Here is a 24,236-nt window from a genome sequence, read left to right on the forward strand (position 1 = left end):
ACTGGAATCAAACCCGGGACCCTTCAGTCCCCAAGCCGATGCTCTATCCATTGAGCCAAACCGGTCCCGGCGTACCATGGTTTTTTAAACCACTTATCTGCTGATGGGCACTTAGGCAGTTTCTAAATCCTAACTATGTTAAATTGTGCTGCCATGAACATAGGAGGGGAATATATATTTTTTGACTGGTGTTTCTAGTTTTTTGGGATATATTTCTACAAGTGGGATAACTGGATCAAATGGGAGTTCCATTTTTAGGTTTTTGAGAAAACTCACACTGTTCTCCACAGTGGCTGCACCAGTCTGCATTCCAACCAGCAGTGAAGAAGGGTTCCTTTTTTTCCACATCCTCCCCAGAAATTGTCATTTTTTGATTTATTGATGATACCCATTCTGACTGGTGTGAGATGATACCACATTGTCGTTTAGATTTTCATCTCTAGGATGATTAGTGACTTTGAGCATGTTTTCATATTTCCCAATTTTTAAAAAAAATATATTTTTATTTATTTTTCTTACAGAGAGGAAGGGAGAGAGATAGAGAGCTAGAAACGTGCCCGCAACCAATGTACATGCCCTTGACCGAAATCGAACCTGGGACCTTTCAGTTCGCAGACCGACGCTCTACTGCTGAGCCAAACCGGTTTTGGCATATATATTTCCCAATTTTTGATTGGGTTGGTAATCTTCATTTTGTTAAGTGTGTGAGTTCCCTGTAAATATCAGAGATTAAACCCTTACTGGTGTTAACATTGGCAAATATGTTATCCCATGCAGTGAGCTTTTTTTTTTTAATGTTTTGTTTTGCTGTGCATAACCTTTTTATTTTGATGTAGTCCCCTTTGTTTATTTTCTCTTTATTTTCCATTGTCCTAGGAACAGTGTCAGTGAAGATATTGCTTCAGCATATGTCTGAGATTTTGCTGCCTGTGGATTTCTCTAGTATTTTTATGGTTTCTTGTCTTAGTGGGATAACTGGGAAGTTTCAGTTTGCAGGCCAATGCTATATCAACTGAGCCAAACCAGTTAGGACTGTAACTGTTTTTTTTGTTTTTGTTTTTTTTTTGTTTTGTTTTTTTTAAATATATTCCAACATGTATAAAATAAACAGATATAAGTGAAATGTCTCTTCTTATAGTTAGTTTACAAAACAATTAAATGAGCCTTATTTTTTATTTGGTATTGTTTTAAATGTTAAACCTATGTTCTTTATTGTGGGCATAAAATTTTAAGTTTTTTTGAGAAAATGTTCCCAGCTCCAAATTTTTGTTCATGCTAAGAAAATATTTAAAAAGCTCATTTCCACTTAAAGGCTGCATTTTAGGAGTCAGAATGAGTTGCAATTCCAGGTTTTCAAAATTTTAATTCTTCTAGGTTTTCAAAACAATATAACAACATGCGTATATGCATACAGACACTATGTCACATGCAAACATACACATCCCATGCACATGACACATAGTCAAACTATGCTGGGAAAGGCTAACTGCACTACATTCATGCCTCCACACTGGTGCTGCTTAAGCCTACTGCAGGGGCCAGTCTGAGTCTCCTGGGAACAATTAGAGTAGGAAACTGCCTATCAGATTTACCTTGGCTTTTTCTAGTTTTTAAATCTTTTTTGGTGAATTTGAAAGATTATTTTAAGATGGAAAGAAATAAAATTTTAAAGTTACTTTCAATCATTAGCTTAAAAATATGATTGATCTAACTGTGCTAGCTCTAGGTAGCATCAAATAAGCAGGGATTAGTAGAAAGCCTGGCACTTCTTGCAGAGTTTGGCAATCTTTTCCCCAAAGATCACTTTTTAAAGTTTTCAGCTCTTTGCCACTTATTTCCACTCTAAATTATACAATATGCTATATACTGAGGAAGACATCTATTCTCATAAAATATTTTTCTACACAAATGTTTTAATATCAGCTTAAACTTGATAAGTAAATATCCAAGTGAATCATTGCCACTAACATCCCCAATCTGACATGGAGAAGAGCTTTCCTCATTTAGCTGTAAACTAGACCATCATTCACTCACTTATTCAGATTGAAAACCTTGACATCTTTCTTTCAACTAATATTTATTGAGCACTTACTGGTAAAGAATTTACTAGGTGACTGGAAAATACACACAGGACTACTCGGAGATTTAGTGAAAACCCATTTATTTTCAGATGTACTAGTAGAGTGACTCTGGGGAGCCTGTTTCTGAATCCTGAGTGAGTGAATATGAAGGAAGGTTTCCCTTTATACCCTTTGGTTTCTTTGCCCCCAAAATAGGAATCAGATTTCCAGACCCTTTGTGGGCTTTGTGAAAAGCCCTGTGTGTTGGAATGGGGAATGTGAGACCACACCCAAAGGCCTGGCCTGGCAGGAGCACTGATAACCCCTCCGGGTTTTGTGTATGGCTTCTGTAAAATGGGAGTATTGTGGAAAACAGGTTCTCAAGACAGGACAGGCATCATTGGAGTTAATTATCAGCTAGCAAGGGTATGTGTTAGAAAGCAGGTTACTGGCACAGATTCAGATTGCTAGCCACCCCCCTCCCACCAAAAAAAGTCTTATATTTCGCATCATTACTATATGCAAGGCATTGTGTCAAGCCCTTGGATGGCTTGTTTTCCTTGCCCTTTCCTTCTTTTTAAATGTCCTCTATGCTTGTATATCATCTCTGCTACAGTCCTGGTGTGTCTTTGTTAGCCCTTCATGACTGGATTGATGTCTTAATTTCTAATATTATATTTCACAAGTGCTATCTTGATACAATATTTAAATCATGACTAAAACTCTCAATTCCCCTTTGCTGGCAGGTTACTAAGTTCCCACCCAAACTGTTTCCTTATCAGGCTCTCACTCTTGGGTTAGGTACTACACAACTGGAAACAGCCTCCTACAATGGAGCTGGAAATTTATTCAAGTTAGTGAATGCCCAGGATGCCAGTGAAACCTAGGTAGTCTTCCCCCTTCCAACCCCCTTCCCCAATTCCTCAAACATAAGCCAGGAAGCTCCTACATCTCCAGTGTGCCCTCACCCTGTCCCCTGCGTATAACCCACTAAGCAACCCTTCATGCAACTTTCCTCCCTTTGAAGGCGTAGACAACAGAGTTCTGCATATCATGTCTGTGTTGTGTCCTTCCATTAAAAGAATCTTTAAATTTTATAAATCAATCTCTGAACTGTTTTCCCACTTCTCTTTTCCCACACTGATTTGCAGACTTCTGTTAAATAATTATTTCTCACTAGTTTGCTCACTGCATTCCTTTACCCTGACCTTTAGTTTGTTGTTACATCAAGTCTTTACATTGTCTAGTTTCCAAAGCCATAGGTAAATTGGCCTGCTTTGCTCATGCAAATTTATGCAATGCTCCTCTCCTTATTTTCCTTTGTTTGAGACCTATCATTTACTGGATTTGAATAGATACTGCTTACTCACATCTTCTCTGTACTTTTCTTCATTTTGTTTTCTTTGATTGGAATATTTTGTCCTTTTTGAACTGTCCAAATTTTATCCATCTTGGTGGCCAGAAAGAATAGTTAGGAAGAGTATGAGCTCTGGATTTAGATTATCTAGATTAACCTCAGTTCCACCACTTACTCTGATATTTTTAAAAAAATGTTTTTATTGATTTCAGAGAGAGAAAGGGAGGAGAGAAATAGAAACATCAATAATGAGAATCATTGACTAGCTGCCTCCTGCACACCACCTAGTGGGTGTCAAGCCCGCAAACCTGGGCATGAGCTCTGACCATTAATCAAATGTGACCTGGCTCATGGGTCAATGCTCAACCACTGAGCAACACTGGCCCAGTACACAGTCTTATATAAATTCCTTTGCCTCTCTCTGCTGAGGTTCCTCATCACTAAAGTAGAGATGCATGTAGTGACCCCATAAATATAATGCACATAGCAACTACTCATTTAAATGGACTTTAATTTTGTTCTTTAAGGCATTTAAAATTTTTCCTTGATTATTGCAGTCTCCCTCACTTTCCCTCTCTTATCAATTTCTATAATATAACATCTATGATCTGAATGATCATTTAGCAGTTAATTTTGCAGTTTGTTTTGTAATATTTACCTATTGTTGCTTGTGTGTCATTCTTGTTTCTTCAACTAAGGTATGACTTCATAGAAGAATTTTATGCTTCTCTAATCACCATGATAAAAATAGCAAAAATATGTGGCTCTTTTTATGGTCCAGGCACTGTTTTAAATGTTTTACAGATATTAATTACCTAATTTTCTCAATAATCCTAAAAGTAAGTAATATTATTAGCTCTTATTTACAAATTAAGTAAGGCATAGAGAGGTTACAATTTAAGGTCAACTACTTGGGAAATGGCAGAACCAGTAGTTAAAGCTGGCTGTTTTGGCTGCAGAATCCATGTTTTCTAACTATGACTACAACTGCCCTTATAAGACCTAGTGAAGTGTATACTGATAATAGATGCTCAAGATATATGTTTTTGCTGTTCTTCTTAACTATATACCAATTTCAAAATGGCAGTAATAACAACAAATAAAAAGTCACTAGTAATATTTTTTAAAAGTATTATGAAAGAATGTGAAAACCCACATTGGAGAAATGTATAGTATAAATTATGTTTGAAGACTAATACCACTGAAGAATTTTTAGTGCCTGTTTATGCATCTTTATCAATCTCTGTTTTTTTTTCTTATATATTTTTGCATAACCCCTATCTTCATTAATATGGTTTCATTAATATGGTACCCTTTAGCAAATTGTAATTAGTAAAAGTAAAGAATATAAAAACTGAATATTTAAACTAAATTATGTAAGTTATTAAAAATGGATCAATCAAATTACTTTTTCTTGTTTGCATCATGTACTTGCCCTAATAATATTTCAAGTAATCATTTATACTTAATGGAAAGCAATTATATCAGAGTACTATTGATTTTGTGCTTGAAAGTTTGGCCTGGGTGTAATTTTTATGCATCACAGTTTTAGAGAAAACCGCTCAAATTCTATTTCATTATATTCTGCTAGAAAAATCAATGCCTTACACATGTTGCAAAATAACTTTTAATAGCTCAACTAGTTTGTGAAAATGTCCCTGACTCATGAAAGTAAAGTATTCTTGGTCACCAATGAAAAATGCACATTGTCATTTGCTTTCATAACTAATATTTCTTAAATTTCTGAAACATCTATTAATATTTAAAGAAAGTTTTCAGCCACTGCTCTTACATATTGCAGTCAGGGTTTTAAGAAATTATGACTTGTGTTTTTTTTTTTAATTGAACCACCAAATTTATTATGATTTTAGTGTATTTACTAAATTATTCAAAGAGTTAATTGTAGAAAGTTATTAATCTATGGTAGTACATCAAAACAAGATACTGTTTTTACATGGCCCTACCTAGATGAAGCTTTGGTCACAGGGCTGTCTTTTTGGGTGTACATCCTGAGTACAGAGAGGTAGTTGCCCATAAGATATTGTTTGATCAACACATGAAATGATTTTTTTCCTGCCTCTAAGTACAAATGGTTTCTTTTTCTCCCTGTTAAAATTGAGGTTTATTCCTTTGAGCAAAACATTTATTTCCAATTCTTAACTTTAAAAATAGAAATATTTAAATGGGTCTTAGTATGGAAACTACCAATCACTTACAACTTGAGTGTTTTTAATTAGTTTACATAATAAATTTATATAATTTTAGTTCTATACGCTTGACTTTGTAATGTAATAAGATCAGAACTCTGCAGAAATAAGCCCCTTGATTGTAACTAGAACAGTTCAGATTTCTCATCTAATCCTTGATGACAAAAGACTAGATCATATTCCCTTTATATCTTTGAAGTAGCATTCAGTACTGATGGCAATTTCATGTGTCTATTTACTTTGTAATCATTAATATTCTGTCAGAGATAAGTTTTTCATATAATTGAAACTAAAATCCATGCTACAATTTTACTTACTGTTTTAATCGGCTCCAGCAGAGCATCACAAAGATCATTCACCATGACCAAGTAGGATTTATTCCAGGAATGCAAGGATGGTACAATATCCGCAAATCAATAAACGTGATGGAAATCTTTATTGAGTGAATGGTAGAACTTTCTGTCTCCTTTTAAATACAACATAGTAAAACTAATTTCAGTCACCTACTACCTATTCATTTCCATAGTCAATATTTTAAAATAATTAAATTAATTGCCTCATCCTACCTTATAAAAGAGTGATATGCAAATTAACCCATACTCTGCTAAAGCCTCGCCCACCAGCCATTCCCACCAGCTAATCAGAGTATGTAAATTAACTCCAGCCAAGATGGCTGCAGGCACAGAGAGCAGTTGAGAGGTTTGGGTTTCAATAGAGGAAGCCAAGCTTTCCACACACCCTGGCTGGCTTAGGCCTCTGCTCAGCTATACAAAGTTTCAATTATAGAGGATAAATCCCAAGAAAAATGGTGGCAGCCATGGAACTGGAGAGAACAGGCTAGGGTTGCCCACAGCAACCGAGGAAGTCAAGCTTTCCACATACCGTGGTCAGCTTAGGCCTCCACTTAAGGCTACAAAGTTTCAGTTATAGTAGGTAAACAAATCTAAACAGAAATGGCTGCAACCGGAGTGAGCAGGGGGATTAGCTCCACTCCAGGCTACAAAGTTTCAATTGTAGAAGGTAAGTAAATTCCAGATACCAGAGCCCCCCCTTGGGTCGCTGGGGGGCGTAGCTGGCCTGCAAACCACCACAGGCCCCTCACCCACACTGCCCCACACCCCAAGGGAACCTCCACCCTGATCTGGGACACCCTTCAGGACAAACCAGATGGCCCCCGCCTGTGCACCAGGCCTCTATCCTATCTAATAAAAGAGTAATATGCAGATAGACTATCACTACAACACACAAGATGGCTGCCCCCATGTGGTCAAAGGTCCTTCCCCCATGTGGACACAAGATGGCCGGCACAAGACGACCAGCAGGAGAGGGAAGTTGGGAGGCACCAGGCCTGGAAGGGAAGGCAGTTGAGAGGGATCAGGCAAGCAGGGGAGGGCAGTTGGAAGTGATCAACCCTGTAGGGGAGGGTAGTTAGGGGTGCCCAGGCCAGCAGAGGAGGGAAGTTGGGGGCAAACAGGCTGACAGGGGAGCAGTTAGACATCAATCAGGCTGGCATGGGAGTGGTTAGGGGATGATCAGGCTGGCAGGCAGAAGTGGTTAGGGGCAATCAGGAAGGCAGGCAGGTGAGCAGTTGGGAGCCAGCAGTCCTGGATTGTGAGAGGGATGTCCGACTGCCCATTTAGACCCAATGGGATTGGGTCTAAACAGGCAGTTTAACATTCCTTAAGGCAGGGGTCCTCAAACTTTTTAAAGTGGTGGCCAGATCACGGTCCCTCAGAGAGCTGGAGGGCCGGACTATATGAACTACTAATTCCTACCCACACTGCACATATCTTATTTCACAAAAAGGTAAAAAATACAATATAAATAAAATGAAGAACATTTATAAATAAACAGATCACTTACTAGTATTTCAATGGGAACTGTGGGCCTGCTTTTGGCTAATGAGATGGTCAATGTCCGGTTCCATATTTGTCACTGCTAGTCGTAAGAAGTGATGCAAGTGGGCATCAGTTAATCTTGATCTGGTTGGAGATTTCAGATGTTTCATTCTTGAAAAAGTCTGTTCACAGACATAAGTGCTACCAAAGATGGTTACCATTTTGAGTGCATGGTTCCTGATATTTGGATATGTCTCAGAGGGGAGAAATGCATAGAAATTCAGAAGGCTACTTGACTTGAATGCGTCTTTCAGAGAGTCACAATTCTGCAGTTCAGCCAGTTCCATTTGGTAAATTGTAAGGACATTTTCAATCTCAACAGAAAATGGGTTATGAAACAGCTCTATGTCCTGTTCATGGAGATGAAGCTCTTTGAATCTAAATTGAAACTCCTTTTGCAACGATTCCAGTGAATCCACACATGTTTTCTTTGGGAATGCAACCAATGATTTGTCCGCTGACAGGTTTTGAATTGTTGGGAGATGGCTGAAGTTTCCCTCCTTTACTTGTTTGATGAGAAGGCCTAATTTTACTTCAAATGCTTTCACATGCGATGCCATATCACAGATGAGCTTCCCCTTTCCTTGAAGTTGCAGATTGAAACTGTTGAGTAGCTCTGTTATATCTGTCAGAAAGGCAAGGTGCCATTTCCATTCTGCATCATTGAACTCTGGTACTTCTTTGTTTTTTGAAAGTAGAAAAGCTGTAATCTGCAGAAGTAAGTCATAGAAACATTTCAAAACTCTCCCTCTACTCAGCCAACGGACTTCTGTGTGGTACAGATCATCCTCATGGGCAACATTTAGCTCAGACAGAAATTCCTGAAATTGTCTGTGGTTTGGTGCATGAACTCTAATGAAATTAACACAAGATACCACAATTTTCATAACAGAGTCCCACTTCAGTGATTTAAAACACAGCGCTTGTTGGTGGATGAGGCAGTGTATGGCAATTGGATGAGGATGGTTATGTTTGTCCATCTCTTGTTTAATGTGAGCAATTACTCCTCTCTTAGACCCCACCATGCTAGGAGCACCATCAGTTGTCACACTGGCTAGTTTAGCCCAGTCCAGCTCCAAACCATTCACAGTTTGGCAAACCTTTTCATATATATCCACTCCTGTGGTTGCACCTTTGATACTTTGCAGTGCAGCAAGCTCTTCTGTGACTTCAAAATACTCATTTGTCCCACGCATAAAAATGAGAAGTTGGGCAGAATCACGAACATCATTGGTTTCGTCGAGTGCCAAGGAAAAATAGCAAAGTTTTTTTGCAGAGTTTTGCAAATGGTGCTGCAAATTGTCTCCCATTTCTTCAATCCTTCATGTCATTGTAGCTCCTGAAAGACTCACTGTACTAAATAAATCGGCCTTCTCTGGACACATCTCTTTGGCAACAGAAAGAAGGCATTCTTTAACAAATTCTCCCTCCACAAATGGTCTGCCATTGCGCGCTATTAGCTTGGCAACTTGAAAACTTGCCCTCAGTGATGAAATATTTAGCTGCTTCTGCTTCACAAAAGTATTTTGCTGAGTTGTCAGTGTATGTTTCAGTTTTAATATTTTATCTTTTCTCACTTCTCCGACCAAACAATCATATTTATCTTTATGTTGAGTTTGATAGTGGCGTCGCAAATTGTATTCTTTGAACACAGCAACTATATTCTGGCATATCAGACACACAGCTTTTTTTTGTACTGCGTGAAAAAGTAATCATAAGTCCACTGTTCTTTGAATATCCTGCACTCGGAGTCAATTTTTCTTTTTCTTGACATCATTGTTTCCTAGGGATTCCAAATTGCTATTAGTAAAATACTAATATGTGTGTGTGTATATATATATACACACACACACACACAGTGTATGAACTCCCATTAGTAGGTCTCTGCCCCCGATGTGGACACTTACCTCTTGCAGGCTTTTCTAAGCGGACCAGCTCAGTCCCTGATGGGGTTCGGTTATATCTCCCTATATAACGGCCAAATTGATATGTTCGGAATCAGCATGTGAACACTGAAAAGGAAATGCAAAATGCATATAAAATTTTTAATGTAAACCCCTTTAAAAGGCTTTAATCGTCTTTTTACACTGGAGTTGACTTTCTGGTTTGGAATGGGCCTGGCTATATTAGTAGGAAGATGCGATCAGGGTTGCCTCATGGAAAAAAAAAAGGCTGTTGGCTGGGGCGGCATGCTGTCAGTCTCAATTCTTCCACAAAGAGACTTGGTCCAAGTCCCCCCCCCCCCACCTGGTAGAATTTTGATTTCTCATATCAGCACCGAACACCTTCCCCCAAAAACTGGCAGAATTTTCCATATGGGCAATTCAGCACCGAAGCCCTGACCTCCCAACCACCCCCCACCGCCCCCACCGCAACTGGCAGAATTTTGATTTCAGCACCGAACACCCCCCCCCCAAAGGGGAATTTTCATATGAGTCACCAACCCCCCACCCCCAATCGGGCAGAAACCCCCCATCTGGCAAAAATTTCTTTCTATGGCACTTTCGACCGACCTTTGGTGAAGGCAGTGGAGGGAGAGGAGGAGAACCTCACTGACAGGCAGGCACAGCACACAGACACCATGTTGCCTGGGGGTGAAGCAGGCGCCTTTTTACATCATTGCTGCGCAGCACAGCACAGACGTGCCTGTGCGGCGGGCATGTCGCACGCTCTGAGCCCCAGCAGGCACTGTGCTCTTAAAGAGGCAGAGGGGTCAGAGCGGCCGTGCAGTGACAGTGTATATGCAGGTCCTGGCGGCCGAACTGTAACACCTCGGCTGCGCTCACTGCCCAAAAAACCTGGCGGGCCGGATCAGACTCCTCTGCGGGCCGCATGTGGCCCGCGGGCCGTAGTTTGAAGACCCCTGCCAGATGGGAGAAGGTGCAGACTGGGCTGAGGGACACCCCCCCACCCCATGCATGGATTTCATTCACTGGGCCTCTAGTATTTTAATAAAAAGTTAAAAAAAAATAGTGCCTTGGTTGGGTGGCTCAGTTGATTGGAACCAAAGATTGTGAGTTCAATCCCCAATTGGAGATGAATGGGAGGCAATCAATCAATGTTTCTCTCTCACATAAATATTTCATGTTTCTCTCTTTCTCCCTCTCCATTCTTTTCTCTAAAATCAATAAAAAGATACCCTTATGTGAAGATTAATACTTAATAAAAATAAAATAAAAAGTTACAATTCTTAAAAAACAACAACAACAACAACAAAAAAAAAAAAAAACACACACATATTCCTTACCCAGGAACCCAGATCTGGACTCACATTGGCTGAAAACTTTGAATATTAGAGACCTAGCACACAAAATTCTTACATGGGTAGGGTCCCTAAGCTTGGCCTGCAATCAGGGCTGATCTTCCCTAGCTGCTGAAGCTGGCCCTGCCTCCCTCTGCTGCCGGTCACCCTCTATGTGTGGGGAATCCAGTGGGGCAATTGGGGCCTGATGCTGTCTGAGTCCACTGCCACCCAACCCTGGTTCACCATTTCCTATAGGGTGATCAGAGCCTGCCGGCTGGGGGAAGGGACTGAGAGGTTGGCTTACAGGCCCCAATTGGGTGATCGGGGCCTGCGGGCTAGGGGCAGCTCTTGTGTTGAGAGTCTGTCCCCTAGTGATCAGTGTGGGTCATAGCCAACAGGTCGTTTTGCCATCCAGTCGATTTGCATATTACCTATATATAGTAGGTCCTCAGGTTACTTCAGAAATCCTACAGTGCAATTTTCACCATAAATCAAAACCCACCTACATAAGCACCTACATCACTCATATGGAGCACATACACACCAGTAATGAAGTGAAACAGTAAAAAAATAAAAAGAAAGATAACAATTCCTGACCTTCACTCGTGATAAATAAATAGCAAAAAGCATAAAGCACATATGTACATATGTCAAAATGATGAAATTTTTTATTTATAAATAAATGAGTGATGGCAACGTAACCACAAAATGAAGTAAGTCAAGTTGGACATAACCCAAGAACTTCCTGTAGATAATTAAATGTTGCTAGTGATGTAAAATTAACATTACCAAGATCATTTATTTTATTACAAATATCTTCATGATAAATTAAAATACAGTGCAACCTATGTGTACTATTTAATGCCCCAGCCAATTTTGCTAACCTTTGCTCTTTGATTGCTTAGCACATGTTTATAAAGAATCAGTTATAAAGTAAGTAAGTCATGGTGATGTAATGTACAAAATGGGGAAAACAGTCAATAATATTTTATTAACTTTGTAGGTAGATTTATGGTGATGACATCACTTCATAAAGTATATAGACATGTAATTACTATGTTGTAAACCTGAAGCTAATATAATATTGTTTTTCAATTATACTTCAATTAAAAAACCTGAAAATTAGGATTTCATCATTTTTTTTCTTTCTACCATTCTTCCTTATTATCCTGTAATCATAGATACTAAAAAATGAGCACAAACAAAAGTTCCTAGTTGAATTTTGAATTACATAGGACAGTAAGGGAGGAGAAGCTAGTGTCAAAAATTCATAAAACAAAAATGTTCTGTGGTTCATATATTTTTACTGTTTCCTTCTTATTTTCAACTATTATATTTTACTCTTGTCATAGCTGCCTTTAGCATTTTATCCCTTCCTCCCACCCAATCCCAATTTTAAAAACATTGCTGTGAAGTTAGATATTTAGGGTTGTTGTTACTCTATAAAATAAACTGGAAGGAAGGAGCTAAATGATCTCTTACCTGATATTTTACATTAGCTTTATGACAGAAAATTTCTGCTTCTTTTTAATCTCTTTTTGTGATCAGGTTTTAGCTTTATGTCAGAAAATATGGAATCTAGAAATTTGTCTTATTTTTAAGTGAGGTATTAGTCTTCATCAGTTCCTGGGGGATAAGGTTTCATTCAAGACATGTTTGGAACACCCACTACATGATAGACATGTTACTACTTTGGTGTCCTGTGGGTCCTGTTCTCAGTAGTTTATATTAATACAGCATGGCACTTTGAGTTCACTTGGAAACAGGTTTGCCTCTAATACTCAACTAATTAAATCTATTCACAATAGATATGACCAACCATAATAGACAAATCCCAAGAAATTGCAAATATGTGATGAAATACCAAGAAAAAAACAAAACACTCCAATCAAGGAAAATTAAGAGTAATCTTATGGAGGAAAAACTAAATCATGACTGTATTTTGGGAAGTAAAAGCTTAATAATTGATGTCATACAAATTTGGGGGGGAAATCTGAAATAGAAAGAGTTGAGTGAGCAAAAGAATATGTTGTATTCACAGATGCAAAAGTGTTTGGTAGAACCTTCTACCCACTATCCAAAAAGAGAGATTCTTGGCTAAGAGGATCAAAGCATTCATGTTCCTTTGGCAATGTGTTCCTACACTAGGTAAGAGTACATCAAGTCAAATTATTATATATGGTACTTCTGAGGATTTTTAAATTCTCATTGCTATTATTTTGTACTCATTAAGCAAACATGATAATTTGGCATCCTCTGTAACTTTCTGGCAAGTACAGAATGCTCTAGTCAGCAAATATGAACATTAACTTTATCTGACAGTTCACTTCTCATTGTAAATTAATAAATTGAAATTCTGGTATGTGTGTGAACTTGACCAATACAGGTATTCTTCTGAGAGTTGGGTCTCCCTCTCAATGTTACTACCAAATAATTTTTCTAAGTCTGTAAGAATGACAGCAGCTGGCCCTCCCCCAGAAGTTACCCTTTCCATTTAATTGTAAGCCTCCTTTGAATTAAAACATTACCATATCACCCAAAAGGTATCGTATCTAATAAAGAGGAAATATGCCAATTGACCCTCACACCATTGCAAAATGGCAGCACCCACATCCAATAAGGAGGGAATATGCTGATTGACAGCCCATATCTCAAAGATGGTGACATCCACAGACACAAGATGGCAGTCCCTTCAGCCCCACTGGGGAGGCAGGCATGTGGCAAGGCTGGACCTGCCTCCAGGTGGGCCCAGCTGCTCTGTGCAGCTGCCTCCAGAGTCCCTCAGTCCTCTTAGCCCCCAGGTTCCCAGGACCAGCCTGAGGGGCAGGAAAGCCTTGGATGGTGGCTTCCCAGCCAACCAGGTCCACCTGAGGCTCAGGTAACCAGGGCTGGCTGAGGCTAGCGTTGCTGACAGTGGCATCAGCAGAGGTGTAATGGGGCGTTGCCTTCCCCTGATTGCCGGGTTGCCTCCTGCCCCCAAGGGCTCCTAGACTGTGAGAGGGGGTAGGCCGGACTGAGGGACACCCCCATCAGTGCATGAATTTTTATGCATAGGCCTCTATATCTATATCTATATCTATATCTATATCTATCTATATATCTATATATCTATATCTAAATATATATTTATATCTATCTGTCTATATCTGTATCTATATCTATATCTATATCTATATGTATATCTATATAGTAAATTAATAGAAATGTCTTTTTAATAATATCTATTTTTCTCAAATTAGTTCTCCAAGTTACACTGGCATAGAAAAAAGAAAATATAACTGCAAAAGCTCACATATAACTGAGAAAACTCACTGAGACTGCATTCTGCAACCTTTAACATAGGAATCTGAACTCAGGTGCCCATATTGAATCCCTTCTGTCTGTCTTCTATGTAAAGAGATAGTGAAGACAGATTAGATAATATATTCTGTATATTTTATCTTCTTATTAGTGACCTGGTACACCAATTCATGAACATTTAAAAGTAAATTAATTAGAATGTGGCCAGTGGGGTGGACAGGACTAGGAAAGAAGGGCTGTACATGCCCTGGAGCTAACCTCCTATGGCCTCTCCCCAGCTGGCTGCACCTGGGGTGGCACCATAGCTTAAAGGGTACTTGTGGGGTCCCTTTGGCAAATGGGGTCCCTTGGCCTGGCCTGTGGGGATCAGGCCGAAACTGGCTTTCTGACATCCCCCAAGGGGTCTTGGGGTGCTAGAGGGGACTCTTCAAAGTTGCTGTCATACAGGGTGCGGAATGCAAATGCAAGTGTGTAGTAACCCGAATTCACAGTTGACAGTGTCCCTGCAACAACAACCCATAGCCAAAGGTGGAATCATGTTCCCGGGGGGAATTGGGTTACCTCCTCTCTGGTTTCAGAGTGCATTACCCGATAACCGCCGCTATCAAGTCACTGAAGCTTGACAGCTCCTGTGTTGAGCATTTGCCTCCTGGAGGTCAGTGCACATCGTAGTTACCGTGGAACAGTAGGAGGAACTCTTAGTATATTAGCCTTTTATATATACTGAGTGGCCAAATTATTATGATGGGTGAATGCATAATAATTTGGCCACTCTGTGTGTGTGTGTGTGTGTGTGTGTGTGTGTATAATATATTTAATAAAAGAGTAATATGCAAATTGACCATCACTCCAACACACAAGATGGCTGCCCCTATGTGGTCAAAGATGGCTGCCCCCATGTGGACGTAAGATGATCACCACAAAATGGCCAGCAGGGGAGGGAAGTTGGGAGGAACCAGGCCTGGAAGGGAAGGCAGTTAGGGGCAATCAAGTCTCCAGGGGAGGAAAGTAGGGGTGACCAGGCCAGTAGAGGAGGGCAGTTGGGGGCTACTAGGCCTGCAGAGAAGAGCAGTTGGGGGAATCAGGCCTTTAGGGGAGGGCAGTTAGGGTGACCAGGCCTGCAGGGAAGGGCATTTAGGGGCAAACAGGCTGGCAGGGGAGCAGTTAGGCATCAATCAGGCTGGCAGGGGAGTGATTAGGGGGTGATCAGGCTGGCAGGCAGAAACAGTTAGGAACAATCAGGAAGGCAGGCAGGCAAGCAGTTGGGAGCCAGCAGTCTTGGATTGTGAGAGGGATCCCAGATTGGAGAGGGTGCAGGCTGGGCTTAGGGACACACACCCCCATGCACAGTTTCATGCACCGAGCCTCTAGTGTGTGTGTGTGTATACACACACACACACACATTCATAAATACTAGAGGACTGGTACATGAATTCATGCATGGGTGGGGGCCAGCCAGCCTGGCCAGGGGGAGTGGACGTGGGTAGCTGGCTAGCCTGCCTTCTGGTTGAACTCCTGGTTGAGGGGACACTTTGCTTATTAGACTTTTATTGTATAGAATATGTACTAAGTGGCCAGATTATTGTGTTTTCAGAGATCATAGTAAACTGGCCACTCAGTTTACTATGTCCTAACATTCCATTTTCATGTATCACTTAGAGCTAAGTGTTTTCCTTAGTATTTCTAAAGGCCTATTTTATTTTAAAGACCCATAACTCTAATTTGTTATGCTATTCTGAGGGAAAAAATCAGGAAATCAATATTTGTCAACAGGGTTTACATGGTGCATATAACATTGAAATTTAACAGGTTATTCCTCAACCCTTCACACAAGGCCTTCTTGCTTGGAATTAACATATTTCTGAACATAAAATGCTGCTGCATAAAATAGTCAATATAAGTTGATATGTGCATAGATGTACAATTAAATGACTTTGAGCAATGGAAGCATGTATCTGAATAAATAATCAAAACTATATTAATTCATTTGTTACCTTGTTACAAAAAGTGTTGGAGGTAGCTTGCCAATCCAGTTCAAATGCTCATTAAAAGGGCTGAAATAATCAAAGCACAGAAGGTTTGTTTGATTCTTTTTGTTTTCTTGATAACCCAATTTAATCAGGTATTTGCCAATTTGTTAGTGAGTATTCAACCTTTATGGCATCTGATTAAAATTAATTTATGCTGATTTACTATACAAATAAAATCACAGAACTCCAGCCCCAGCTGATTTGGTTTAGTGGATAAAGCATCAGTGTCTGGATTGAAGGGTCCCCAGTTCGATCCCGGTCAAAGGCACATGCCTTGGTTGTGGAGTCAATCCCCAGTGGTGGGCATGCAGGAGGCAGCCAATCAATGATTCCCTTTCTATCTCTCTTCCTCTCCCTTCATCTCTGAAATCAATAAAAATATATATTAAAAAATAAAATGAAATAAAACAAAGCACTGCATTAAGTCTGTTATAATTGACTAGAGGCCTGGTGCATGAAATTTGTGCATTGGAGGGTGGAGGTCCCTCAGCCTGTCCTGCACCCTCTCGAAATCCAGGACCCCTTGGAGGAAATCCCACTGCCAGTTTACACCCAATCCCACAGGGATGGGGCTTAAACTAGCAGTCAGCCTTCCCTCTCACAATCTAGGATTGCTGGGTCCTAACTGCTCATCTGCCTGCCTGCTTGATTGCCCCTAACCACTCTTCCTGCCTCCCTGATCACCCCAAACCACTCACCTGCCTTCCTCCCACACCTAAACACTCTGCTTACCTCTTTGATCCCCCTTAACTGCTCACCTACCTGTCTCATATACCTAAACACTCTGCTTGCCTGCCTGATCCCCCTTAACTGCTTGCCTGCCTGCCTGATTGCCCCTAACGGCCTCTATCTCAGCCCCCGCCACTGTGACTTCTACTGGAAAATCATCCAGAAGGATGCCCAGACTTACATCCAAAAGGCTGTTCAGCTGTTGGGTCTAATTAGCATATTATGCTTTTATTATTATAGATATTGTGGCTGGGTCAATAAGGTGTACCTGGCCTTATTGGTTGTTATCTGAGCTCACAATAAGAAGCTGGAATTACACTTCTCTTTTTTTGAAAATATACTCTTTATATAAAAAGAATATTACCATTTTTGCTCATATATCTTCCAAAACAGTTTTTGAAAGTGGACATACTCCTTTGCATATTTTGAAGTTGACATCAAAGATTTTTTTTTAATTTATTTAAATAGCAGCAAAAACATAGTTTCTAACATATTGTAAACAATAGTATTTTTAAATAAAATAGTCACAGCCCTCTTTAAAATGTATGTGCTGGATTCTAACTACCTTATACTTTGATGCTATCATAATCCATTTTTTATCTTTTAGTAATTTGTTATTGAAATATTACACATGTCCTCTTTTTCATTCCATTGATCCTTTCCAGTCTGCTGTCATAATCGACTTAAAAACAACACATGAATATGTTTTTTTCAGCCTTTGCTTTGAATAATTGAATTCATTGGGGTGAAATTAGTTAATAAAATTATATAGGTTTCAGGTGTACAATTCTACAACATATTATCTGTAAATTATATTGTGTGTTTACCACCTTAAGTCTCCTTCCATCACCATTTACCCTTTTCAACCTCTCCCTATCCCCTTTTTCCTCTGGCAATCACTATACTGTGGTCTGTTACTGTGAGGTTTGTTTTTTTTTCTTTCCTTAATCCCTTTACAAGAAACTCTGAAATAGGGTTTGTAGCAGAACAGCTGTAATCGATAAAAGCTACAGGAGCTGCCAAGAAAGAAGACACTTCCCACACACCGGATTTATAGCTTAAAACCAGCAGCCACCAGCTCCGCTCCATGGTGACTAATTTCACCTAACATAATCCTAGCCTTATTATATGCTTATTGTAATACATTAGCATGCTAAATTATACTCCCCTCTTCCATTGCCATCATTATGGGAAACAGAAAGCAGTTATAAGGACACAAAATGGCCAATGGAGCTCCCCTGAGAAGTCACTACCTCTTTCTGTGGAAGATACTGAATATTTCTCCCCTTCATTTAATACCCTTCCTCCCCCCCCCCCCCAATTAAATGAACCTCAATAAAAGAAGCAAATTTTGGTAAAGGGGGACAGCTCTGTCTGTGGAGTGGTCCTTTCTGTCTCACTGCTTCTGTCTCACTAATTAACTCAATTTTACTTTAAAAATCTATGCTGGCCTGTATTTTACTGACGGAAGTGAAGAACCCCAGTGGGTGACAGATGTTCAGGTCCCTGTACCTCAGGAAGACCTGCATCAAATCAGCATCATTCATTTTTTCTTCCAGAATTCATACTAGTATTTCCTTTCCACTTCACTCACTGAATTTTATCTTAACTAAATGTATTTTATTATTATTATTATCTTTTTGTTTATGTTAATTTTTACCCTAGGATATATTTCCATTGAGTTTTAGAGAGAGTGGAAAGGAGAGGGAGAGTCAGAGAGAGAAAGATGGATGTAGAGAGACACATCAATTGGTTCCCTCCGCATGTGTTCTTACTGGGGCCAGAGATTAGCCTGCAACTGAGGTTTGTGCCCTTGACCAGGACTGAAACTGGGATCCTTCAGTCCACAGGCAAACACTCTATTCACTGTGCTAAACTGGGTAGCCCTGCTGTCTGGGTTCTATCTGCCGGGCCTGGGGTTTCACAGTCATCACCTTGTGAAAGAAACCCCCAAGCCCTGCTGTCTCAGCTCTGTCTGCTGGGCCTGGGGGTGTCCCACCACCTCTGTGCTAAGGAAGCTCCCAAGCCCTGCTGTCCGGGCTCTGTCTGCCATGTCTGGGGGCAGATTCAGCTTCACTGCTTGGTTCCTGTGAACCTTCACAGGACTGACGGGCCCATAAGCTGCAGCACCGATGGAGTGGGGAGGCTAGATCTGCCCCCTCGGATGGACAGGCCCAGACACTCCAGCAGTGGGGCTTAGAGGACTTGGCGCTGCCATCTTGTGGCTATGGGGGCCATCATTTTTGTTGCAGAGTGATGGTTAATTTGCATATTACTCTATCATTAGATAGGGTATGAATTAATATTTATTTTAACCTTAAATGACTATGAGGTTCTAAGTGTTAAAATGTGTCTACTATACTGGATTATGATTAAACTTATTAGAAATATACAATTGAGCAAAACAAAAATATTTAACATTTAAAAAAATAATTATTAATCATAAAAAGTAAAATTTTATTAGAAGTACCTCTCTTAAAGCAATGAAGGGGAATATTTTCAATTAGCACATACATTTGAAGATGAATATTTATTATTGATAAAAATGACACAGCATTTAGAGTAAACTATTTTCCTATCTTTATTTTTCTTTATAAATATAATCAATGGGACAACTTATTCACTTATATAGCAGATTATAGAACTATAAGCCTGAAACCTACGTAATTTTATTAATCAAAGTTTCCAATAAATGCAAGCTTCTTTTTAAAGAGATTGGGATGGAAATAATTTTGTTATAACACTGTTTTTTCAATTATTTAAACTTCTTCCAAGTAATATAGTGATGTACCATTAAAGTTTTTAATGTTCTATCAGCTAATAACTTATGTCCAACTTCAATAAAAGCAAAAAATTGGAACCTATTTTATTTGCAAAACAATTTATTACTTAGTCTTTACTATTATTTATCTTCTTAACAAGAATATTTAAAATGACTCCTTTATTGGGCAACCCAAATACTTTGTAACCTGAGGCAGAGTCCTAAAGCAGTGTCCCAAGTAGGTAAGAGCCATGTTCTTCTTTTGTAAATAAAAGGTGAAATGCAAAAATGATAGTGAGAAAGAAAAGCCTCTATAGCATCTTCTTTTTATGCAAAACAATTTTAACAAAGACAATTTATTTCAGTTGAAACCTAAAATTTGATTCTTTTTAAACTATTGATGCTATAGTACCTCTTAGAGAGGCTTCATATGCCTTCAAGGTCACATGAACCCCATTTTGACATTATATGTTTTTAATTTTTAGCTCTAACATGTCATGATCTGACATTCTAAAATGGTCACTCTGGATTCCTAATTTGTTCCCTCTTCAGAAAAATGAAAAAGCTGAATCAATGGCATTTATGTAATTGTGGAAATGCTGGGAATAAGTTATTCCAAGTTCCATTCCTGAAACATTCAATGATAATTTATTGAGAACTATTATATGTTATGCATTGTATCAAATTCTGTTTGGGTAGGAAAATAAGATTACAAGGTTGTTACCCTTAAGGAATTCATAGTCTAGTGAGGGAAACATACATGTAAATGGACAGGAACCAAAGTATTTAGAAGAAGTGAAGAGGGCATTTAGGAATTCTCCAACTTTGGGTGATACCTTAAAAATAGGCCTGTGTATTTCTTGGATCACATGATCTCACACATAATGAACAACATAAACAGACCCAGGGAAAGAGAACCAGTGATCAGACTCTCAAACCTCAGAGGGAAAGTAAGGGTGGATGGGGGTAAGGGGAAGAGATCAACCAAAGGACTTGTGTGCATACATATGGGCCTAGCCAGTGGCCATGGACAACGGGGGTTGGGGGGCATATCTAGGGAGGAGTTTGAGATGGGAATGGGGGGAATAAGGACAATTATGTGAGACCATAATCAGTAAAAAAAAAAATAGGCCTGAGAAGCATTTACTTAAAGAAAACTTTCCATTCCTTCAGGGAATGAACAGACACTTACGTTTATGAGACTTAGTCATTACTGTAGCATAGAGAAGTAGCATATAGGAGCAAGCATATTAAAATTTTATTGATTTGGGACAATACCAACTAAAATAACTATAATATTGCAGGTTTTTAATGTTTGTTAAACCTAATTAACAATGCATATCCATTATTTTAGCAAAATTTGGAGTCCCACAGAACATTCCTAGATGTTAATTGTTCTATCTATGGTGAAAAAAGTATGGAATATGCTATCTTCTATATCTCTTAGGAAGACACAATGTTCCTTAAGGCAGTCTTTCGGAAGTCCTATAGTAAGGAAACCTATATAAATCTATTCAATCCAGTGCTTCCTAAACTTATGGAAACATGGCACAACTCTGTGCCAGAACAGTAGTTGATAGTACACCAGTTTGGGAAATATTGATGTTGATAGTCTCTTTTTCTGTCTTGCCTACCTAACATAGGCTAAATATGCAATTGTGTGTGTGTACATGCATGTGTGTTAGTGTGTGTGTGTGTGTGTGTGTGTGTGTGTGTGTGTGTGTGTATGACAGAGAGAAACCTAAAGATCCATTAGATATAACCCACTCAAAGTCAGGGGCAGCTGATTACTAAAATAGGTTAACTCCAATTTTTGGACATCCTATGATTCTGTGATACTGTTTTAGAAAACTAAGTGTAATTAATTTGATTTTTGAAAGGTTGTGATTCATTTACAGAAAATAAACCTCTATGTCTTGGATAGGCTATCAATTATTCTTTAAATCAACTGCCCATTGGGGTTAAATGTGCCAGCCAGTCTGCAATAGGCTTACACCTAAAAATGATAAAATGGATTCACTCAAATCGCTGGTGGTTCAATGTCTTAGGTGAACTTTTTCAGGAAATTTATTACTATTATCTTTTATGACATTAAATACATTTGCCCTTATTAAAAAGTTTAGTTGGTTAATTTTCACATCAATTATATTGATTTTTGTCTAGATATAAATATTAAACTACTCCTATGACTTTTTTAGAAAAAGAAAATGTTTATTTTAAAGACAGTTTTAAGAAGTGTTGTATCTTTCTTTTCAGCTTTCTTTCTCTCCAATTTATATTCTACCCCTCAGCCTGAGGGAGCTTTCAAAAATTCTAGTCTAACTATGCAATTATACTAATTAAGACATCCAATTATGTATAGAATGATGTCTGAATACCTAACATTGTTTACTAGATCTTACATAACTTGGATCTATTTTGTATTTATTTTTATCTCTTACCATTTCCTGATTGCTCACTTTGGTTTGGTTACACTGACGTGTATGCAGCCACTTATCTCTATATATAAAACCATTACCACAGGAAGAGTGGATGATCAGACAACCAGATGGCCAGCCGGGAGCTATGACATGCACTGACCATCAGGGGGCAGATGTTCAATGCAGGAGCTGCTCCCTGGTGCTCAGTGCACTCCCACAGCCAACCTCCTACAGTCCCTCCCCTGAGCCAGTCAGTCCTAATCGGGACTAAGTGAGACAGCCCCAATCGACCCTGATTACCAATCAGGCTGAGGGACACACCCATGCACAAATTCATATACTGGGCTCCCACTTTCACTTAATTTATTCCTTCTATCATGTACATACTTATGCTTATCTTCTCTTCATCTGGTTAGCCCCTCCATGCTTAATGTTCTCTTCTAAGATGTCATTACTTTAGGGCAGTGGTAGGCAAACTCATTAGTCAACAGAGCCAAATATTAACATTACAACAATTGCATTTTCTTTTGAGAACCAAATTTTTTAAACTTAAACTTCTTCTAATGCCACTGATTCAAAATAGACTCACCCAGGCTTGGGTATTTTGTGGAAGAGCCACACTCAAGGGGCCAAAGAGCTGCATGTGGCTCGTGAGCCACAGTTTACCGACCACGGCTTTAGGGTAACTTTCCACTACCTCTAACAGTAAGCAATGCATTCCTCAAAAGTACTCCCAAGAACTTATAGCATATATGCATAACCCATGCACACAGACAATAGTGTGGAGAAGGTCAGGGGAGTTTGTAGGATGGATGGGGTCAATGGGGAAAAAATGTGACATCTGTAATACTTTCAACAGTAAAGATTAATTTTAGAAAAGTACTCCCATTACATTCTTTGTATTCACACATCACTGTAGCTACCACACCCTATTGAAATGCCCTTTGAATAATACAATTTTAATAATTATTGGAGAGAGAAAAATGGAAATGACATATCTTTCAACTAAAGTAAAAAGAAAGATGGCACTCTATATTTCTTAAACGGAAATCATTTGTTTTAAATATTTATTTACATTTCACATTCTTAATTAGATTTAGCTTTCTGATAGTTTTCTAATATTATTAAGGTAAAAATGTTGATTTATGTATAGACTTCTTCAGTGGAGAAAAGCACACTAATCATTTTGTTTCAGTTTTGGAAAGAGTCTGAGTCTCAAAGGAGAGAGTAAAGAGTAGAATTTTTTAGATTTAACCAACAGCACATCATCTGACCTTGATGAATGAAGTATTGATCGGATTGGTAATGATTTTAGCATGTTTGAAGTTGACAGAGAAATAATTAGAATAATATTTTACAGAATTTTGATGTTTACTTAAAATTTCTAATGTCACTGGGGCATGACATAATAGAATGAAAGCTTAATACTAGTGTTACACTAAAGCAACCTAGCTGTATATTCACAGTCATAGATAAATCCATCATTTTCATCTCTACTTAAACCTGTTCTTCTTCCAGTCTTCCATATATATATATATATATATATATATATATATATATATATATATATATTAATAACACCATCATTTAACCTATAGAAACCCCCACATTATACTTGACTTATTTTTCTCTCATTGCTCACATTCAGTCACTTCATAACATCCTATCAATTATACCTCCAAAATAATTCCTTTTCTTCAATTCCCATAAATACTGTTCCATCTACAGTATTCATGGGAATTAAAGAAGGCGCTGCCTCCATCACTCCACTACTGCTGCCATTGCTGGCCACCAGTCTCCTAGCAGCTGTGGTTGCTGGCCCTCCTCAGCCCTCACAGCCACTGTGGTTTTGTTTGGAAGGATGTCCAGAAGATGTCTGGTCTGGTTGATCTAAATATTAAATAGCATATCACCCTTTTATTAGTATAGATAGCATACATAATTTATTTATTTAATATCCTGATATATAGGCATTCAAATTGTTTCTAATTTTTACTGTGACAATTAATAGCAAATAATTTTTTTAAATTATCTTTTATATAATTGTGCTTATATATTCATTTATGCAATTTATTAAGGATCGGTTTAGTGTCTTTTTATTGTATATTAAAATACTATCTTTAGATTTGTTATTTCCATTGTTGACTTAATACAGCACATCCTCCAATAACATCAATTTGCTCAAGGTAATTTTGTTATGAAATTGATGAGGGGACAACTAACTTTAAAA

At 38.7% G+C, this 24,236-nt stretch overlaps 1 long non-coding RNA gene across 1 annotated transcript; it reads right to left on the minus strand.

Annotated features, from left to right (window-relative positions):
- Positions 1–7,450: 7,450 nt before the first annotated feature.
- Positions 7,451–24,236, minus strand: LOC118706731. The gene is made up of 3 exons (XR_004984111.2): positions 24,226–24,236; positions 17,693–17,698; positions 7,451–7,644 (listed from the first exon to the last, which is right to left on the minus strand). It is a non-coding gene; the product is annotated as an uncharacterized LOC118706731 (long non-coding RNA).

Source organism: Pipistrellus kuhlii, unplaced genomic scaffold (assembly GCF_014108245.1).
Source record: "Pipistrellus kuhlii isolate mPipKuh1 unplaced genomic scaffold, mPipKuh1.p scaffold_m20_p_54, whole genome shotgun sequence".
NCBI lineage: Eukaryota > Metazoa > Chordata > Mammalia > Chiroptera > Vespertilionidae > Pipistrellus > Pipistrellus kuhlii.